This window comes from Ambystoma mexicanum, chromosome 1q, assembly GCF_040938575.1.
Source record: "Ambystoma mexicanum isolate Mex_15411 chromosome 1q, UKY_AmexF1_1, whole genome shotgun sequence".
NCBI lineage: Eukaryota > Metazoa > Chordata > Amphibia > Caudata > Ambystomatidae > Ambystoma > Ambystoma mexicanum.
In genome coordinates, this window is record NC_090922.1 from 374,945,545 (window position 1) to 374,967,094 (window position 21,550).

Sequence of the window (21,550 nt, forward strand, 5' to 3'; positions counted from 1 at the left end):
ATTTCCCTACCTGAATGAATCTAAGGAAGGTCTGAGTCAAAGAGTTCAACTTAACAGTCCTTCTGTGTCCAAAACCTATCCTTGCTCTCACACACCGGACCAATTAATGTGTAAGGATATCAAAGTCAACAGAAACATTGTTTAAATCAAAGATCTGAACTTCATCCAGCTCACAGCTTTCTTTCAGCTCCCGTTCCCCAATCATATAAAAGTTCTCTACAAGCATATAACAATTCCATTACCAAAAACAGAGTCTCAAAGTTTACCTTCTGCAGTTGAAGGGGATATAGTTCAAAACCAGGGGGTCACTTTCTTCAGTCTTTTCAAAAGTCTTGCAATACTTTTATTGGCCGTGCTTTGTGATGTCGTTTAGTTTTCACCATTCAGGACTCTCTGGACTAGCAGTTATCTGTATCAGGTAATAAAATTGCTGCAAAAATGTCACTGGTAAAAGAATTGCGGCAAAAATGCTGTGGTTTGACCTGGTAAAGATGTACCCCATTATACCTTTAAGGGGAGCAGGGGCTGCGGGGTTGTCCCCCGCTCCCCTTAAATGGTATAATGGGTCAAGGGGTTGCAGGGGTGTCCCTGCATCCTTTACATGATTATGGCGCAAATAACCACAGCATTTTTGCCACAATATTTTATATTCATGGCCATTTTTGCCACGATTTTAAGACATGGAACCCAGTTATCAGACTACATGATGCACCCATCACAGGTCGCACAACCAATATCCCTGGGTTCCTTAGCCCACACGCAGGTTTCTTGGCACTGGCTCCTGGGCACCAAGACACCTTCATTTGACTCATTTTATTGGTCTCTTTAGGGTGTACTCTTACATTACTCTGGCTTCCACTTTGTTGTCTCATGGCTCTGCCACCATGTATCACACACCATTTGTCCAGTTATAGCTTTACCATACTGCACTCAGTCATTACATTGTTTAGGTTTTGTTCAGCCTTTAATATCTTTAACTTTAAGGTTAAATGTAAGTCATTGTGCAACATAGGTCAATTATGATTGAATTTCAGTTCAGAGTTCAAAAGTGGTTTTATGTTGCTTAATTATATTTGGTTTGAACCATACACGTGTTTGCTTCAAAGCCAAACTATTAGTGAGTTCCATATTAATTTCCTTAATGTTATGTTTTCATAGGTAATGGCCCAAAATGTCACCCTCACAATTACGACGGCTGAAAATGGCAACTGTTTTTTAATTAAGTCCCCCCTTACACCATATATGTATGTGGGGAGTATGTGATATAATGGTAATATTGGGGGCCTCTGGGGTCTCCCCCCACATATGTATGTGGTGTAAGGGAGTTTTAAACAAATTAAAAAATGTCAGCTTTTTTGGCCATTGTAATCATGGGGGTTGCAATAATCACATAGATCCATTTTTATTTAGTTCGGCATTAAAGATATATTGGTTTTCTTTCAAAGTTACATTTTCATATAGTTTGGTATTCAATAAATGCTCAATTGTTAAAGTTCACACTAAAGTCCTTTAGCAGCTTCCTGATGCTACAGCATCCCTCCAACACTCACCAGCCACCTTCATGTTCGTTCAATGGTTCCTGGGGCTTCCCTTCAGCTCCAGAAACCAGGAAACTCACTGATGATAGCTTCACTTGCTCGTCACAAAGTTTCTCATTTGCACTGGCAACTCTGGTGCTTGTTTTCATACATGGACCATATCCTTGGGTTTCCACACTCCCTAGCAGATCCTGCTGCTTGTGCAGAGCTTCGGAGGCTCCCAGGCTCAGGGGAATTACAAAGCACATTCACCTCGGGTCCCAGAAGTCTTCTGGTTATTTTGCCGGCGTCTAGGTTCTTCTTCCTGGACCACCATAGCTGCCTCCTCACATGGGTCTCCTGCTGCTCCACTGCACTCTGGTTACCCTGTTGCTCCTTCTCTTTCTCCTTCTCTCTTAGCTGCTGGGTTAGTCTCCCTGTATACACCTGCAGCCCCTTGACAGGCTGCAGGTGTGAAAACCTGATTGGCCCTGCCTGACCGTGATTAGAGGGCCAGACTGACCCGCGCAGTTCCTTGCATGAATCTTCTTTGTCTCAGTGACAAAGTGGTGAAAAGTGGTAATCTTCATCACCATGAGTTGCCTCTTCTTCGCCTCAATACTGTCAGGTGTCGTTTGTTTGAAAAATGGGGAAGTCTAATAGCTCATAAAAGTTAGGGGAGGGTTAGGTTAACTGTCACAAGAGAAAGGGAACTTACCATGTCTTGCCCAAAGATACCCCACTCCCAATCCTCAAGGACCCACCACCCGGGTGATCCTTCCTTGCTTTTCCACCCCACCACCCCCCGACTTCAAAGAAAATGTTTTCCAAAAGTGCGGCCTACTTCCCATTCATTTTCCCATATACAAACAGGGTCCATTTTTGTAAAAGTGCACCACCCAAACCGTTGGATGTATTTGGACCATGTCTGAAACAACTTGGGCATGAAGTGTTGACTCGCAATCCATGCGTGGTTTGGGGTTTATCCGTGCAGTATTTATTAAAATATTTGACAAAGAAGGGGTTGCCCCTTTTCAAAAATAGGTAGCTATATCTCTGGGTTTTACCCAAAATAGGGATTATTTAGAAACGAAACAACTGCCGTCTTGTTTTTCTCTCAATGTGAGAGATAACTGCGGTCATAGCTGACAATAACGGGAAAAGAAAAGTAGTTAAGCTATTTGCAGGTTAAAATAATTGCAAATGAGTTTAGTCTAGAGGTGGGGAGGTTGCGGTAGTACACCAAGTCAACTTTGGGAGTTATATGAGGTTCAGGGACTGAGTTTGCAACATAAAGCTTTCTGAAGCCATGGCTATAGCTTGGAATAGCTGACACCTCAAAGCAAACTGCTTCACAAAAACAATGTGTGTTTTGGGGGAAAGCGAGAGGGCAGGGAATGTGAGAAGGTCATCTGGGGTTGAGGGGAGCTGGCATAGATGAGGGGGGCACTTGGTGAGGACCTGGGTGGGCAGGAATGTTTTATTTTATTGGTTGTTTTCCAGATATTCACATCTATATCCGAGGCTATGAAGGACTACAGATACCAGCGGGTATGAGTTGTTCCGTGCCCCCAGCTAAACATTTTGGGGTGTCTTTGTTTTATTTCTTTTTAAAAGTTATATTTATAGGTATAGTGACGTTGGGGGTGAAAAATCACTGGTCATGGCCAAAGGCCATGGTCAGTGACACGGTAGGTATTTGGTAGTCGTATCTATTTTGGCTGTGTGTTTTTAGACTTTCTTACATATGAGACTGTGGAGTAAAACAGAAGAAAATTGTTTAGAAAAATAAATAGAAAAATGAGCCACCCTACTCTAGTTTTAGATACCCATACACTCTATTTTTGCCTGTTTGTTGTCACCTATGCTATGTTATCTTGTGTAATTGTACCTATTAAATACATCCCCACCTAGTTTACTGTCATATATTATACTGTGCTTTCTTTATCTTCATCTACCTTACATAAGTACATGAGGTTTGATCTTTGATCTTCCATTGGTTTATAAAACCCAAAGTGACCCCCCCACCTCCCTTTAGCTAACAATGTGTAACACGGTTATAAAACAAGACAATTGACTCTAACAATGGTTATTTAAAACAATGTTTTTGTGTATTATTTTATTGTATTTGTGTATTTATTATCTGATAGGGAGTTCTTAAAAGGACTGTTTTGGGCTACACTGAGTGAGGTATTTAACACATTTGGAATACTGTCTATAAAAATTGGCCATGTAGAACTGTATGTTGTTGTTGAAAATCTATAATTGGTTGTGGTTGCTCATGAATGCTGGAAGTACTTTGTTAACATTTCTCTGTGAAGTTTCAATTTTACCATTACATAAGGTGGTCCATCCCCATCTTTGACTCTGAGTTAGATTGGAATAGATAAAGAGGGTGTGAGGAAAACGTTCCATTAGTTTGTCCAAATCTTGTTTCATCAATAAGGTAAAAGCACACCTCATACATTCCCCAAATCACTGCCTCCACAATGAATTAGTGTGATGTCTGGGTGACCAGTAATTTTCAGAGTAAACAATTTTGGAAAAATCTGAAACCAACGCATTCCATCTGAAACCAACGCATTCCCCGCAATCCAAACCATTCAATTGTAAAATATTTCAAACCAAGGTCCATGTTAATATTTAGTTTCTCACACAAATCCAGTAACCAATGTAGCCAGCTGTCTCTGATCAGCCACACAGTTTTTCAAACCAGCCATTACATCTTCAGTCTTTCTCTGTTTCCAGGAAAATGATCCCTAGTTTGAATTTCTAGTAATTTCTATGAATAGTGCATGCTTGATGTGTGTGTTTTGGTGTTTGTAATTGGTTGATGTTACTGTTCTAATTCTGTGTTTGTCTGTGACAGGTGACACTCAAAATGTGTCGGCCATTTTTGTATTTTGGTTAGTAAACATAGTCCTCTTCTTTGTGATTTTGATTTTGGAAAGTATAAGAGCTAACACTTTATGTAGTTTTGTTCTTCTGATGGTAGAACTGTCTATGCACTATACTCTCATTGTTTGTGTCCAACTCATGTTTTACCTGTTTTTGAACTTTATCCAGCCACCTAACCCCAATTGTGTATCTCCTAACTACTATGTATATTATTTCATCATCATCCATTTTAAATTACTTCATGAGCAGGCCTTTATTGTATTGGCACCGTTTAAGGACGATTATATCAGAACTGTCTGCTTTGTCATTTATGTCCCATGCTCAGATATAAAAAATAAAAGAATTGTGATGGCTGTGGATATACAAAAAGGGGTGTGATTTTGTATTGAGGATAGCGCCCAGCAACAACGACTACTGGGGTATTTAACCACAGCTATCCAGGACCCATTCAGTGTGCAGCGTTGCTACCCGCAGGTAAATGTGGCACCCTGTGCAGTAATGGCGATATTCTGGCAAATGGCACATCATGTATTTGTGGACCTGTTGTAGCCGTGGCTATCCAATATTTTGGATGGAGTAGCATCATAGATGCATTGAGTGTTTTGGGGGATTAGGAGAGACCAGGGGAGACCAGGCGAGTGTGGAGGAGGACCATGGGCAGTGGAGTGGGGTTGGTAGGCATGTTCGGTACATTTCTTTGGATTTTGGGAGAGCGGAAATAAATGTTTATATTTGTAGATATTTCCAAGTATGGCTTCTCTATAACCGTATCTATAAAAAAGCAAGTGCGTAGGCGCATCAACACTTTTCGTTATTTTTTTGTTGTGTGAGTAGGCGTGGTTATATTTATATCTACATCTATAAAACACAAATTTTTTGTGCAATAATCATATTGTTATGTGGATGATACAGGACAGAATTGTATTGGTGTGTGTTATTTTATCTGCTTAGGTGTTCTCTTTTTTCATTTGAAGTTTTGAAGGCCGGCATAGTTTGATTTTGGGCTTGCAAAAAAAAAATGTGTTGCCGCGGATACAAAGCAAGATCTGTAACCGTGTCGAATAGCCGCGGCTATGAAAGATTCTGGGTGGAGAAAACATTGATTTCTGTGAGTTCCATTGTTTGATATTGGTTGTTGTTACTTTTCTATGTGTGTAGGTGTCTGTCATAGGGTGTGGTGAAAATATGTCATCCATTTTAGTAGTTTTATTTGTATACAGTTCTCTTTTTTAGTATTCATTTCAGAAAGTATAAAAGCTACCATTTTCTGCAGTTTCATCCTTTTGATTGCAGAACTCTCACTGTGCACATGGCAGGAGTGTGGGTGATGTGTAGTAAGTGTTAATATTTACATATTTGAAGGATTATTTGCAGTGATTTCTAAAATGCCATCAAGCAAGCAACAACAATGTGTCCGAAGGAAGAATGTTGTGCAGGGAAGTAAAGTTGCTTACAGTCATGTGTCTGTTAGTTGTATTAACCACCTCCATCTGATGGTGTTCATGATCATTTTTTTCAGGCATTTTGTTTTTGTATTCATGTTAGTGCAGTTGAAGGTTTATTTGATTGTATTTGTTGTAATTGTAATGTGCTTTCAGCTATGCAGTACTCTTAGCTGTTTTGAGTTTTCCCTGGGGTAGTACAATTGATGGTGTTTTGCAAGTTCATTTGAATCATTGTTTATTTTTTTATTTTGTTGTACCTGCAACATTGTTATCATCTCAGTGGACTTACAGATGCTGTACAGTTAATTCCTGTGAAAGGCCAACCTATATTCAAAACATAGTGGTACTGTTAGAGATTTGGAGTGTTCCAGTTGCGCAGGTGTTTTAATTCTCTTGCTGTTGGTGGTTGCACCTTTAATGTGTGGAGTTTGATTCGGCACAACCACCTCTCACACCTAGCTTTTTTATGGTGGCAAAGCTGAAGCCTCTCATAGCAGCTGAGATTCCAATTTAATTATCCCACCCTAGTTTCTCTTGCTGTTCAAATTTGCTTACCTTACCCCATCCTCTGTTCTATTACAACTACTTAGTATTTTTAACCCTGTGTATTTTTACTTAGTTTATGTATTGTTGTTCTATTCCTTGTAGTCCAAGTTTACTTATCCCAACCTCTTGTTCTCTGCTCCCCATATTCTGTCCTGCAACCACCCAGTATAACATCCTCTGTTTATTGTTACCCAGTTTATATGTCCGTTTGTTTTTTGTAGTGGTAGTTTTGATACTTTTTATATTATTGTTTGAGTTTTTGAAATACAAGTTGGATTTTTTGTCCCAATGACACAATGGGCCTCATTACGACCCTGGCGGAACAGGTTAATGGGCTCCGCAAAAGGAGGCGGACCTGTTAAACACGTTCCGCCACATTACGAGGTCCCTTCGCGGGACCCGGTAAGGACGCCTGGTAAAACCAGCCATCATTACTGGGTCCCACGAGGGGAAGAGGGAGCAAACAACAGGCTACTCGTAATCAGCCCGTTGTTTGCTCCCTCTCCCATTCCCATTCCCTATAGGGCCTGAAATGGGAAAGGGGAAAGTCCGCGCCCGGGTTCCTGGAGGGAGGAATTACCAGGCCCTCCAAACTCGGAATGGCCCGGTAATTCCCCATTCTGGGAACCCGGACCAGGACGCGATTTCGGCGGCAGCCATGCCGCCAATAGCGGCATGGCTACTGCTGAGGTTGTAATGAGGCCCAGTGATTAATATGTGCAAAGGGAACAGTGTTGTACGCACAGATATTTTATGTTATATAGTACATGTAATGCACTGCATACAAAATAAGAGGGTCTTAAAAAAGCTGTGTATTAAATTATGTTTCTTAAAGTGTGTGTGTTCTCTAACTATAATTTCTTTTTTACAGATAGAAGGATATAAATATATATTTTTAAACATAGATGAATACCCATGGCTATGATATCGTCCACTGGTGTGTTGACTTTCAGCGGCACAGTTAACCGCAGCAACGACAGGGGAGGGTCGAAGCTGCAGGTTCGTTGGACCATACCCACTTCTTTAGGCCTTAATGTGCAAAAATTGACTGTTTGTACCCAGAAGAGCCCTTTCTAAAAATGATCTATCATGCATATATGTACAAAAATTTTTGAACATTTCTTCTCTTCAGAAGTGGTTTGGGAGTTGTACTCTGAAGTTATGGCTACAGTATGCCAGGAATTACTGAAGAAATGTTCACTGAAATGAGGGCAAGGGCATTATTGATGCGCTTTGCTAGTTTAGCTTTATGGGTCTGCCCCAGGCACTTGGCCGTTCCAACCCTAGCGAGAGTGGGGATGGGCAGTGGAGGGAGGACATACATGGTGATATCTTTGTTGAGTAGCAGTAGTAGTGGATAGTTTGAAGGTCAAATGCAGGATAGCTGGTCAGGCCATTCACCCTATGATGTTGGAACAGGTATAAACAGGTGAGGTGCTTGTCTTTGCATGTCGTTTGATGAGGATGCCTAAGGAGGACTGATTAAATGGGTGGTGGGAGGAGCAAATGTGTGGCAGGGTTCAGTGATGCGTTCAGTAGTCTACTCAATGTTGTGTGCCTGGAACTGATCTAGAGTTGTTAAGAAGAGGCTTGTAAGATGTAAAAACTGGAGTTGGGAGGATCAACTGAGTGGCAGTGAATTACCTTCCAGCTCTACTCCCTCATCATGTTCCTCATGAATTGAGGACACACCAGAGATTAATGAAAGGCAGGTTGCTACATCAAACCAAAGATATGTAACAGATTATCTCATCACCTTTATGTATGAGAATGAACAAATTATGATAATTTATGCAATATGTATTGTGCTCAGGATGAAAATGCCCACTGTACATGTTCAGTTTATAGTGATGAATGAATGTAGTGGGAGCAGATCATGTGCCCTTCTTTAGGTTTCTGGTGAAGGAATGCATGGGCTGATATACCTCTCATAGATTGGCCTTATATGATTGGAGAAAGTGTGTGAAGGATTGTGTGTAGTGTAAGTAAGATGAGCAAATTAGAGTTTGAATGGATGGTAACTGAGTTTCTCAGTGTGTGATGTATTTGTGGTTGATACAGTACATTTCCAAGATGCTAAGGCTGAATGAAACCTGATCTAATTGTAAAGAACATAGTGGCCATTTGTTTTACAGCCTTAGAATTAATGATAAGGGAAGCGCATATGAAGAGAAAGATATGCACCAACTATGGGATTTGGCAGGTCATACCTATTGGAAAAGACACAATGGGCCTCATTAGGACCCAGGCGGTAAGGGGTTTACGGCGGCGTAAACAGCGCCGACCCTTACCGCCTGATTCCGAGGTCCCTTAGCGCCATGGAGGATTTAACACCTGCTTTTAGCAGGTGTTAAAATCCATGGCGCTAAGGGACCTTGTTGTTAATTACGCCACCGTAATTTACAGTGGCGTAATTAACGCCTTCCCCACTCCCATTATGCCCTATGGGGCAAAAATGGGAATGGGGAAGGGTAAATGGGGATTGGGGACTTACCGCCCCGCCAACCTCGGAATGGGGTGGTAAGTCCGCCAACCACCATGGCGTAAACGTAGTTTACGCCATGGTGGTAAAGGTGCGACCCAGGCGGTAACTTACCGCCTGGGTCGTAATGAGGCCCAATGACTTTTGATACCAGACATTTATTTTTCTCATACATAACCATAGTATAACATGTACTACTGTTTGAACCTTCTTCAGAAAATAATGAAATACAATTTGGAAAACCCTACTTTGCATCTAATACTTATAAACTGTACTAAATTACAAACCTCGACATAATTAATACATTTTGAGCAGTAGGTCCCAACACCTTCTCTGGGTCTTGGCACCCCAGGATCAGGAAAGGGAGGCTGAAGCACATTAGGCACTGAGGCTGGTTTTCAAGTGACATCAGTTTATTCATTTCAGCAGGACCCAGCAAACACAGCAAACTCCCAACTTTCCCTGGGCTCTCACCCCCTTTTATACAATCTAGAAAGGTGAGGTAATGCAATCATAAGACATCCTGATTGACTTTGGTATTTGAAGACAACCCCTTTTCCTGCCTGTGATTAGTTGGCCTATCTGCCACCTAGACCCAGTCTGAACACGTTTCATCGAACTCATTCTAGTCCAGTGGCCTCTTCATGAACTTCTATAAAAAAAATGTATTGACTGACCTCATCATGACTAGCAGAATTCGACCATTTTGAGAGTTGCCTGACTTGTCTTATCAAAAATGGCCAACCAGATTATGAAATGCCTGACCAACCCATTTCTGCCTACAGCCTAGTCCCTACTCAGTTTTGAATCTAGATTATTTGATAATGTATCATAAACATGTACTACTTGACATATTCTCTATTGTGCATGAAATTCTGACCCCACAAAACATCTCTGTCCTACTCACCCTTTTCTGTTAAACACTGTATTTCAATCTAAGAGGTATCCTAAAAACATTTCTACAACATCAGTACTAACACATTATACTCTCCTAGCCTAAACATGCATGTGTCCCTAAAGAATACATGTATTTACTCTTATGAGTCCCACCTCCATTACCCAATTAACTTTAGACTAACTATATGCCTCAGATAATTTTACAGCCACTATGAGGATTTGAGAGAGGGTCTCTCTTCGAGGTAACCCACCAGCCAGTGTCTTCACACAATATCCACATGTGGCTCATACTCCACATTCTTTCTGCCACTCCCATTTCACAACATGTTCTGGTTCCTCACTGTATTCCCCATTTGTATTTTTGCAAGTGCTTTTTTTTCTTCTTTATTCATTGTTTGTCGTTATATCTTTGATCTTGACATCCATAGATCGTCTGTGTCCGGTTGGTTTTGTGCTTTTTTAGGCTTTCTTACAGCAAATGTATGGGGCTTTCAATGCATATGCCACTTTGGTCCATTGTTTTTTTCATTTTTGAATGTCTTGTTCATGACATTATGAACATGGAGGCATTGGGCCACTTCTTGAGGGTTTCAAGAAAATGGGAGTTTTTCACAGAAGGTTTGTCTGCTGTCAAAACTGCACAGCAGAAACATTTAAGCATGGGCATCTGGTTTGGACCCTTGACCCTTCTCTCGGCTCATAGGTTCGAGTGCTGCCAATTTTCTGAGTTATATAGGTCCCTCGCTGTCCACCTGTAGTAGAAAGCTGAATGAGTTTCCTTTGCAAAATAAGTATGTCTCTATCATCAATAAATTTCTTCTCAACCCAACCCTTTGAAAAATCTACTCTTATGTGTCTTTCACCCCTGCTGCCTTCTAAACAAACTCCCTTATCTCACTTTTCGAACATCCCAGCCTCCTAGAAAAAGCTTCAACATGTATTTTGATTCTTTATATACCAAAGCTACTAATCCTCTCCCTTTTTCGTATACATTTACTTTTCTCCTACTGTATGCTGTCTGATTGCTGGGACGAGGTTTGTTTACAATAAACAATATGTCTTATCAGGGGACTTTTTTCATTGTCCCTCTATATCAACATTCTCAGATGTACAGGTGCTAAAAATGATAAATGACAAACACACTTTAAAAACAACATTTAAAAAGGCATGTTGTTGTCTTCTCCATCTCCTAGGCGCATCCATAACAGAAGAGGACATCACTGACAGTGATCCCTGTTGTCTGCAGAAAATTGAAATAAAGACAAAAGTCATTTGAGGACTGGTAAGGGGGTCAAGTTTCTTCCTAATCTAAATTCTTTGTCCTTGCTGCTAACAGAAAATGTTGTCTTACGGTCATTATTCACTATTTTCAGCCCATTTAACTCATAAGCTGTTTTTTACTAGCTGGTGCACATAATAATCCCAATAATTTTCTGTGGGCCTATACAATATTTGAACCTGTTCTTTTATTTTTTCCAGCTCAGCTGAACGGTCTTCGTCTTCTCTGCTGTAAATGCTTCATTCTGCTTTGCTGCATTTGCTTCACCTTTCCTTCACCATCTTCCTTTTGTTTGCATTGCACCATGGTCATTTTCCTTCTGTACTGTATTTATATCTTGTTTGAGACACAATAAACATCTTGCTACACATTATCTCCTCCTTACCCCACTACACTAATCTAACCTACCTCTGTTTTTCTAGAATATGGCACCAATTCTTACTATGTGCCTTTCCATTTTATCATGAAGCTATATTGTTTGCCTATTCTAAACATTTCTTATATGTTCACCAAATCTACCCTTGTTGGCATCCTGCCAACTATCAAAAAATAAAAAGGTCACCCATCTTTTAATTGACATCTTCTATGTTCTGCAGTTGTCTGAGGTGGCCATGCTTGTATTTATATGCTACTCTATTCACACTTATTTACACCTATCTCAGGAAAAATAGCGACTTAATTGAAACACTATGGGCCTCATTACGAGTATGGCGGTAGGGGGTTAATGGCACCGGTAAGGATGCCGGTGCCGTTAACCCCCTACCGCCGCATTCCAAGGTCCCTTAGCGGGTCCCATTAGGGCCGGCTGGTTTTACAGCCACCCACAGTGGGACCCGTTAAGGGACCATGGAGCTAATAACGGGCCTGCTATTTGTGGGCCCGTTATTAGCTCCTTCCCCATTCCCATTGAGCCCTATGGGAGCTCGAATGGGAATGGGGAATGGTTTTCAGAATGGGAATTTACCGGGTCCTCCAAGGTTGGAATGACCCGGTAAGTCCCCATTCCGACTACTCGGACCCAGACATGGGTTTGGAGGTAGCCATGGTGCTAATAGCACCATGGCTACCTTCAAAATCATAATGAGGCCCTATGTCTCTATTTGCCTCTTTTTTTGTTACTCACCTGGGTCTTCCTACTGTGTGTTCACACCCTGTGGTGTGAACCAATAATTACCTCTTTTTTCTTTTCTCCCTATTCACTAGCACTTACTTGTGGGATGATATACTGGTCCTCATTACGAGTTAAGAGGTAAGTAACTGCCCTTACCGGCATGGAGCAAATACCGTGTCCATGTTGCTCCAAGCCCGCTATTAGAGGGCAATTACGAGTACGCGGGCACGAGCTTTGCACCATCCCGGTAACGACCTTACCACCCTGCCGTTAAAGGGCGAAAAATCGCCCTTACCGGCATTGCACGAAGCGCAGATAGCTCCACCGCCATCCATGCCGCCGGCATTACCGGTGACTGCTATCACTAATAGGCTAATAGGCGGAACCAGAAGTAGCGTCATCGCACAGGAATGGGAAAGAGCACGGCGGCCATCTTTAAAAACACAATCCATTGCCAACCTCTGTAACCAGGACCCATATCACCACCACACCTGTTCCAACATATACTTGCAGCATACTACAATGCCCAAGGAACTAAAAAAAGGTGCTGCGCGCTTGCCCAAGGAGCCCTTCTCAGAAGAGGAGCTCAACATGCTGGCATATACGCTGGCAGAAAATGGGGATGTTGTCTTCTCCAATGACATGCAGTGACCTGCAGTGCAGCGGAAAAAAGAGATATGGGCGGAGGTGGCGCAGAAAGTGAGTGCCGTTGGCACCACCCCGCGCACAGTGAAAGATGTCCGGAAGCGCTGGGACGACCTGCGCTTATGCGTCCGCAACATCATCTCTGCTAACCGTAGCCAGGGGATGGCAACAGGTGTTGGTGCAGCCTTCCCCATAAAGATGCATCGCTGGGAGGAGACATGTGCAAGCACCATTGGGATGGAGGCAATCGAGGGAGTGGGGGACATGGAGCGTGGAGCCCCGTCATCAGCTGATGCAGGTAGGTGTCCCAATGAAACCACTGTAAAGAATAACACGATGATGTCCCCCTAAACTGACAGTGCAATGATGCAAAGCAGGGTCCACCAGACACATGTTTGCAAGACTGCCGACAGGCAGTGCACAGCACCATCTTGTCCACATGCATGATGCACCCCACATATGTTACATCCCAGACGCATCCCTGCATGACCCACCCAAGAGGCTAGCAACCCGTATGTCACTGCCCCAATGCCAATTACCTGCCATTCCGTAGAAATGCAGCTACCCCAATGCATGCCTGATGCATGTAGACCCATCACTAATGGACTCCATCTCTTGGTCCCCCACAGGCACACAATCTGAGAATGAAGATCAGGACCCCAGGGAGGATGCTGCGACACCAGCCAAGAGGTCCAGGGGCATGGAGCCAGCAAACCGTCCCTCAACATCCAGGGGAAGAGGGCAACCTGAACTACTGTGCAAGCCTAACACAACACAGGAACCGACAGCACAAATTTGCATTACGGACACCACCACAGCACCCCTACCAGCCACATCCACACAGGAGCCAGTGGCTGAAGGCACGTTATCCACTACAAGCAGTACCATTGGGGAGATAGCTGCCACGGCAGCTGTGTCCGATGATGAACAACACAATCCGACACCCGCAACACCTACTGCTACAGGCCCCCAGCAGTCACCCCAACACTCCCCACCCAGCAATCAGTATGCCGCAGCCATGAGCTGTCCGCGGTAGAGACCTGGCCAGGTAGCTTCAGCCCCACGGGGAGCATGCATGAGGCCCCAACCATTCCGCATGCACCAACAAGATCCGCCAGTGTCCGGGACAGGCAGGAGGGCATCAGGGCAATACAACAGCGCCAGGAGGAGCTGACTGGGCTGTTGACCCAGCACATCACCGAATGTGGCCAGGCAAGGGAGGAAATAAGGGAATGCACAGCATCCCTCAAATCTGCAATCCAGTCCACTTCCAGAGACATATGTAGTGAATTGGCGGCTGTGAGGCAGGTCCTCACCCAAATGGTGGCAGCATTGGAAGCCCTGCGCACCACACAGGTAGTTGAACAATCAGGCACTTCCTCAAATGCCAGCTCCAGACAGACCAGCCCCCTTTGTAGGTATGGCCGGAATTTGTGCAGGTCAGACAGGGGTCCACCCAATGCTGCCAGTGGAAAAGGGGTGTAGGTGCAGCCTGCCATCCCGTACTCCTGAAGACTATTGGTGCATGCAAGTGCACACCATGTGTGGGGAAGTTGAGTGGGGAGAGGGAGGGGGGAGAGGGTGTGTGGGGAAGTTGAGTGGGGGGGAGGAGGGTGTGTGGGGAAGTTGAGTGGGGGGAGGGTGTGTAGGGAAGTTGAGTGGGGAGGGGGAGGGGGACAGGTTGTGTGGGGTGGAGGGCTTGTGCACTTGATATGTCATTTTTCTTCAATACACCTGTTGTGAAATCAGAATTCACATGAGCGGTCATTCCTTATTGTGTACCTGTGCTTTATTGGTGAACAGTCTACAGTGTCCATTCCATATCCCTGACACACCCAGTGCCCTGAGTCCCACCTCCATGTCACACTCCGCATCCATGTGTGCTAGAAACATTGATTAATCAAAGTCTGACACACGGCACGTCCCTCCTGTGCATCGTTGCCTCCCTGAAGTGCAGCCCCATCTCCACCATCCTCATCCTCATCGTCAGGTGGTTGCAGATTAGCGTCAGGGGGCAGAGGCACATTCCGTCTAATGCATATATTGTGTAGCATGACACATGCCATGACTATCTTGCCCACCTTCTCATGCCCGTACAGGAGTGCCCCACAAGACCTGCTGAGGCAGCGAAACCGTGCCTTCAAAAGGGCAAATGTCTGCTCAATCACCACACGGGTACGTGTATGTGCACAATTGTAGTCCTGTATGTGCCTGTTCTGCGGGTTCCGGACTGGGGTAAGGAGCCCTGTCTTCAAGGGATAGGCTGCATCACCTGCATGTGTGCAACAATGGTTATGTGTAAGTGATCACATCATATGGGACCTGTATCAATGACACCATAGCATGCATTTATTCCGTGTCCACCCACATATCCATGCATGAATAGAACCTCATGATGTAACTGCAATGTGTAAATTAATCTGATTGACAGGTGTGCGTGGCATCGTCTAGTGGGTGCAGGGGAGTCCTATTCCTTGTGAGTGCTCATGCACTGTGGTAATCCATGCCGGTTGTTCCCATGATCTGGGTGAAGTGTAGTAAATTGTATGCTTTCATCCTGTCACCGTTGATGGCAGACTCATGATGATCTCATTTTGCACAATAAATGTTGACATGCTGTTTCGGTGAACCTCTGTGTTGGTGAAGGGGTGTGTTCATGTATTTTGCCCTCATGTGACGCCTTTGTACGCAGTAATGGACAAATGTCCTTTTTGATGATGGTATTTGGTGCTGTGCATTTGCCATACTAATTGCTTGTTGCTGCATTGTGTTGCGGGGGCTACGGTCTGATTATGTGCAGTGTTCATGTTGATGGTATGGAATGGTTGTAGCACTGCATCATTATCATGGTAGGGCAGTGTACGTCTTGCATTTTGGGTCAGGTGTCAGGTCCAGTCTGGCCTGCTTTGGGGTATGAGCATGGTCCATCCTCTCAGGTACTCTCAGCCAGGTGAAGTATGCATCTCTCCCCCCCATCTCAGCCAGGTGAAGCATTCATCTCCCCCCCATCTCAGCCAGGTGAAGTATGCATCTCTACCCCCCCCATCTCTGCTAGGTGAAGTATGCATCTCTCCCCCCATCTCAGCAGGTGAAGTATGCATCTCTCCCCCCCCATCTCAACCAGGTGAAGTATGCATCTCTCCCCCCCATCTCAGCCAGGTGAAGTATGCACCTCACCCCCAATCACCTACGCACATCACGATGCCATGAGCCTGACATGCAACTCACTGAGTAGCCAGGATCTGTGCCCTGCGTGTCGCTCCATGTAGCGTGGTATCTTGGAGTTCCGCATGACCATTGAATCATGGGTTGATCTGGGAAATCGGGCACAACAATGTGTGATGATCTTGTTTGAGTCACATACCATTTGCACGTTGATGGAGTGGTACAACTTTCGGTTGCAGTACACTGCCTCCATGGCATGTGGGACCACCAATTCAATGTGGGTGCAGTCGATGGTGCCAATGCAACCAGGGATGCCGGCCAGTGAATGGAAACCAACTTTGGTGTTGGAGATCTCCTGGGCAGTCCGTGGTAGGAATATTTGGTCGCCTGTGTGCTTCAGGAGGGCATTCAGCACTTGGTTCAGCGTCCGTGAGAATAATGGTTGTGATATGCCATGCATCTGCCCTTCTGTGTGCTGTTAGGTGCCTGTGGCCAGGAAGTGGAGCACAGACACCACCTTCAGTAGAGGGGGGATGGCGGTACGGATGTCTATGACGCTGGCAATGTCAGTTTGTATCATGTCCACGATGGTGGTGATGGTGTCCCGGTCCAGGCGGTACAGGGTATGGATCTGCTCAGGGGTTAGGATGAATGGATTGGCTCTGATTCGGGGGATTGGGGGCTGCCTGTGTGGTACAACTGCCTGCAATGGTGGTGCAGGCTGTGCCTGCCTCACCCTCCTTCTCCTCCTGCGTCTCCTCTGTGCTGCCTGTTGTTGTTGTTGTTGCTGGAGCGCCACTGCAATCATGTCCTCCAGCCCCAGCATTGCTAGTAGTATTGGGATCATTTTTTGGTGTGACTGGGTGTGGGAAGGAGTGGGGTCTGCTCCTTTTGTGCTGGCCCAGTCTATATTGCCTCCACCTGTGATGATTGTGTGCACCTGTGGCAGTTGGGAACACAGCACATGGCCGTTTACGGGTGGTCCGCGATGCCGGTATTTGCTCCATGCCGGTAAGGTACTTTTCTGTCTTCTGTAGGCCGTTATTAGCATGTACGCATTACTCGTGTTCAGCTCCTATTTACGCCATGCCGCTATTGCCGGCAAGTGAGGTTGCATGCCCGCGCCCATAGCACTATTAGAGGCACCGAATTGGTACCGCTAATAGCGGGTTGTTGGGTCGTAATGGACCGGAGCGGTAAAGGATGCCGGTAATCCTTTACTGGCATCATTCTTCCCTTACCTCCAGACTCGTAATGAGGCCCACTGTCTCTTCCCCTATTAAGGCCATGCAGACATTCCTGCTATGTTCAAAAAAAGGTCCATGATCTTTATCTAGAAAATATAAACCAACACCATCAGGTATATTCCTATAATGTTGTTTTTACTCACCCTTGTATGTTCTCTTGAATTGGCTCTGTACAAATAATGTTCTTGTACGGTTAACTCAATTTTGGTCAACCATACCCCTTTTGGTCCTTTATTCGTTCTTTTTTATTGAAATGCATACTTTTTTCAATTTTGGCCATTGACTTTCATTGGTGCTGTTTATTTTCCAAATTTGGATTTTTTGCTTCATACTACCTGTTAATTTAATATCCATTCCTTCATTCATCCAATCATTTCTGCATTAATTTTTCCTTTCATTCATTTTTATTTATTTATTTATTTTATACAAATGACATAAACTTTTTAAACTGAGCTCCTTATTCCTATACTGTTTAAAATATATTATTTATTTTCATCTTCTCCCAATTCATTTTTCTGGGCCCACTCCAAAAAGGCCCATAGTCCACCTGACATTTGGGCACTTTCTCCAAATCTTCTTTAAATTATACTGAATGCTGCTAGATTATTTCCATATGTAATAAAATGTTTTCTTTCGTTTCTTTTTAGTGCGTGATGTTCCTAAAGAAACACCACATCCTTCGGTAAACCGTATCTAAATTATGTCATCATTAGTGACGTTTAGTCAACCTGGACCTGTCTCTTGAGAACCATCACTGTCCTGTGTGGTCCATTTTTATTATTCATTCCTGATCATTTGCCATCTTTCCTTATACTATGGTTGTTTCTAATGCAATGGGGGTTGCCTGTCCCCCTCTTTGTTCGTAAATATCCGTGGTCTGAGACTAAATTCATCAAATACTCTCACATTTTTCCTCCACCAGGCCACATAGGCATGCACAACACTGCTTATTTTATAAAACCAAAACCTTTTGTCTCACCAAAAAACACCCTGCACGGCCTCCTTCCCTGTGCAAACCATTATAAATTCATCCATATTCAAATGGTGTATTCCAAAAGTCGGAACACGCTATCCCTAATTCACTAAACAAAATCATAATGTTTAGGCTTTTATCATCGAATCCTTTCCTCAAACATTGGTAGGTGCCTGCTGTAAATATAACAAACATTTGTCATAACACCCTCTCCTCCAGAGACTACTAATTCATCACTAGGCTTTTAGCAGGTGTTAAAATCCATGGCGCTAAGGGACCTTGTTGTTAATTACGCCACCGTAATTTACAGTGGCGTAATTAACGCCTTCCCCACTCCCATTATGCCCTATGGGGCAAAAATGGGAATGGGGAAGGGTAAATGGGGATTGGGGACTTACCGCCCCGCCAACCTCGGAATGGGGCGGTAAGTCCGCCAACCACCATGGCGTAAACGTAGTTTATGCCATGGTGGTAAAGGTGCGACCCAGGCGGTAACTTACCGCCTGGGTCGTAATGAAGCCCAATGACTTTTGATACCAGACATTTATTTTTCTCATACATAACCATAGTATAACATGTACTACTGTTTGAACCTTCTTCAGAAAATAATGAAATACAATTTGGAAAACCCTACTTTGCATCTAATACTTATAAACTGTACTAAATTACAAACCTAGACATAATTAATACATTTTGAGCAGTAGGTCCCAACACCTTCTCTGGGTCTTGGCACCCCAGGATCAGGAAAGGGAGGCTGAAGCACATTAGGCACTGAGGCTGGTTTTCAAGTGACATCAGTTTATTCATTTCAGCAGGACCCAGCAAACACAGCAAACTCCCAACTTTCCCTGGGCTCTCACCCCCTTTTATACAATCTAGAAAGGTGAGGTAATGCAATCATAAGACATCCTGATTGACTTTGGTATTTGAAGACAACCCCTTTTCCTGCCTGTGATTAGTTGGCCTATCTGCCACCTAGACCCAGTCTGAACACGTTTCATCGAACTCATTCTAGTCCAGTGGCCTCTTCATGAACTTCTATAAAAAAAATGTATCGACTGACCTCATCATGACTAGCAGAATTCGACCATTTTGAGAGTTGCCTGACTTGTCTTATCAAAAATGGCCAACCAGATTATGAAATGCCTGACCAACCCATTTCTGCCTACAGCCTAGTCCCTACTCAGTTTTGAATCTAGATTATTTGATAATGTATCATAAACATGTACTACTTGACATATTCTCTATTGTGCATGAAATTCTGACCCCACAAAACATCTCTGTCCTACTCACCCTTTTCTGTTAAACACTGTATTTCAATCTAAGAGGTATCCTAAAAACATTTCTACAACATCAGTACTAACACATTATACTCTCCTAGCCTAAACATGCATGTGTCCCTAAAGAATACATGTATTTACTCTTATGAGTCCCACCTCCATTACCCAATTAACTTTAGACTAACTATATGCCTCAGATAATTTTACAGCCACTATGAGGATTTGAGAGAGGGTCTCTCTTCGAGGTAACCCACCAGCCAGTGTCTTCACACAATATCCACATGTGGCTCATACTCCACATTCTTTCTGCCACTCCCATTTCACAACATGTTCTGGTTCCTCACTGTATTCCCCATTTGTATTTTTGCAAGTGCTTTTTTTTCTTCTTTATTCATTGTTTGTCGTTATATCTTTGATCTTGACATCCATAGATCGTCTGTGTCCGGTTGGTTTTGTGCTTTTTTAGGCTTTCTTACAGCAAATGTATGGGGCTTTCAATGCATATGCCACTTTGGTCCATTGTTTTTTTCATTTTTGAATGTCTTGTTCATGACATTATGAACATGGAGGCATTGGGCCACTTCTTGAGGGTTTCAAGAAAATGGGAGTTTTTCACAGAAGGTTTGTCTGCTGTCAAAACTGCACAGCAGAAACATTTAAGCATGGGCATCTGGTTTGGACCCTTGACCCTTCTCTCGGCTCATAGGTTCGAGTGCTGCCAATTTTCTGAGTTATATAGGTCCCTCGCTGTCCACCTGTAGTAGAAAGCTGAATGAGTTTCCTTTGCAAAATAAGTATGTCTCTATCATCAATAAATTTCTTCTCAACCCAACCCTTTGAAAAATCTACTCTTATGTGTCTTTCACCCCTGCTGCCTTCTAAACAAACTCCCTTATCTCACTTTTCGAACATCCCAGCCTCCTAGAAAAAGCTTCAACATGTATTTTGATTCTTTATATACCAAAGCTACTAATCCTCTCCCTTTTTCGTATACATTTACTTTTCTCCTACTGTATGCTGTCTGATTGCTGGGACGAGGTTTGTTTACAATAAACAATATGTCTTATCAGGGGACTTTTTTCATTGTCCCTCTATATCAACATTCTCAGATGTACAGGTGCTAAAAATGATAAATGACAAACAAACACACTTTAAAAACAACATTTAAAAAGGCATGTTGTTGTCTTCTCCATCTCCTAGGCGCATCCATAACAGAAGAGGACATCACTGACAGTGATCCCTGTTGTCTGCAGAAAATTGAAATAAAGACAAAAGTCATTTGAGGACTGGTAAGGGGGTCAAGTTTCTTCCCAATCTAAATTCTTTGTCCTTGCTGCTAACAGAAAATGTTGTTTTACGGTCATTATTCACTATTTTCAGCCCATTTAACTCATAAACTGTTTTTTACTCGCTGGTGCACATAATAATCCCAATAATTTTCTGTGGGCCTATACAATATTTGAACCTGTTTTTTTATTTTTTCCAGCTCAGCTGAACGGTCTTCGTCTTCTCTGCTGTAAATGCTTCATTCTGCTTTGCTGCATTTGCTTCACCTTTCCTTCACCATCTTCCTTTTGTTTGCATTGCACCATGGTCATTTTCCTTCTGTACTGTATTTGTATCTTGTTTGAGACACAATAAACATCTTGCTACACATTATCTCCTCCTTACCCCACTACACTAATCTAACCTACCTCTGTTTTTCTAGAATATGGCACCAATTCTTACTATGTGCCTTTCCATTTTATCATGAAGCTATATTGTTTGCCTATTCTAAACATTTCTTATATGTTCACCAAATCTACCCTTGTTGGCATCCTGCCAACTATCAAAAAATAAAAAGGTCACCCATCTTTTAATTGACATCTTCTATGTTCTGCAGTTGTCTGAGGTGGCCATGCTTGTATTTATATGCTACTCCATTCACACTTATTTACACCTATCTCAGGAAAAATAGCGACTTAATTGAAACACTATGGGCCTCATTACGAGTATGGCGGTAGGGGGTTAATGGCACCGGTAAGGATGCCGGTGCCGTTAACCCCCTACCGCCGCATTCCAAGGT

General features: G+C 43.4%; 1 long non-coding RNA gene across 2 annotated transcripts in view; it reads left to right on the plus strand.

Moving 5' to 3' along the window:
- The window catches only part of LOC138521377 (uncharacterized), an 81,388-nt gene extending 60,249 nt beyond the window's left edge, over positions 1-21,139 (plus strand). The window contains exons 2-4 of one of the 2 annotated variants that reach the window (XR_011283030.1): positions 10,979-11,067; positions 20,686-20,774; positions 20,972-21,139. This is a non-coding gene — a long non-coding RNA (uncharacterized lncRNA). Of the gene's footprint in view, positions 1-10,978; positions 11,068-11,264; positions 11,433-20,685; positions 20,775-20,971 lie in introns of those variants that run through there. The other variant, XR_011283032.1, reaches the window with a different exon arrangement.
- The last annotated feature ends 411 nt before the right edge of the window (positions 21,140-21,550 follow it).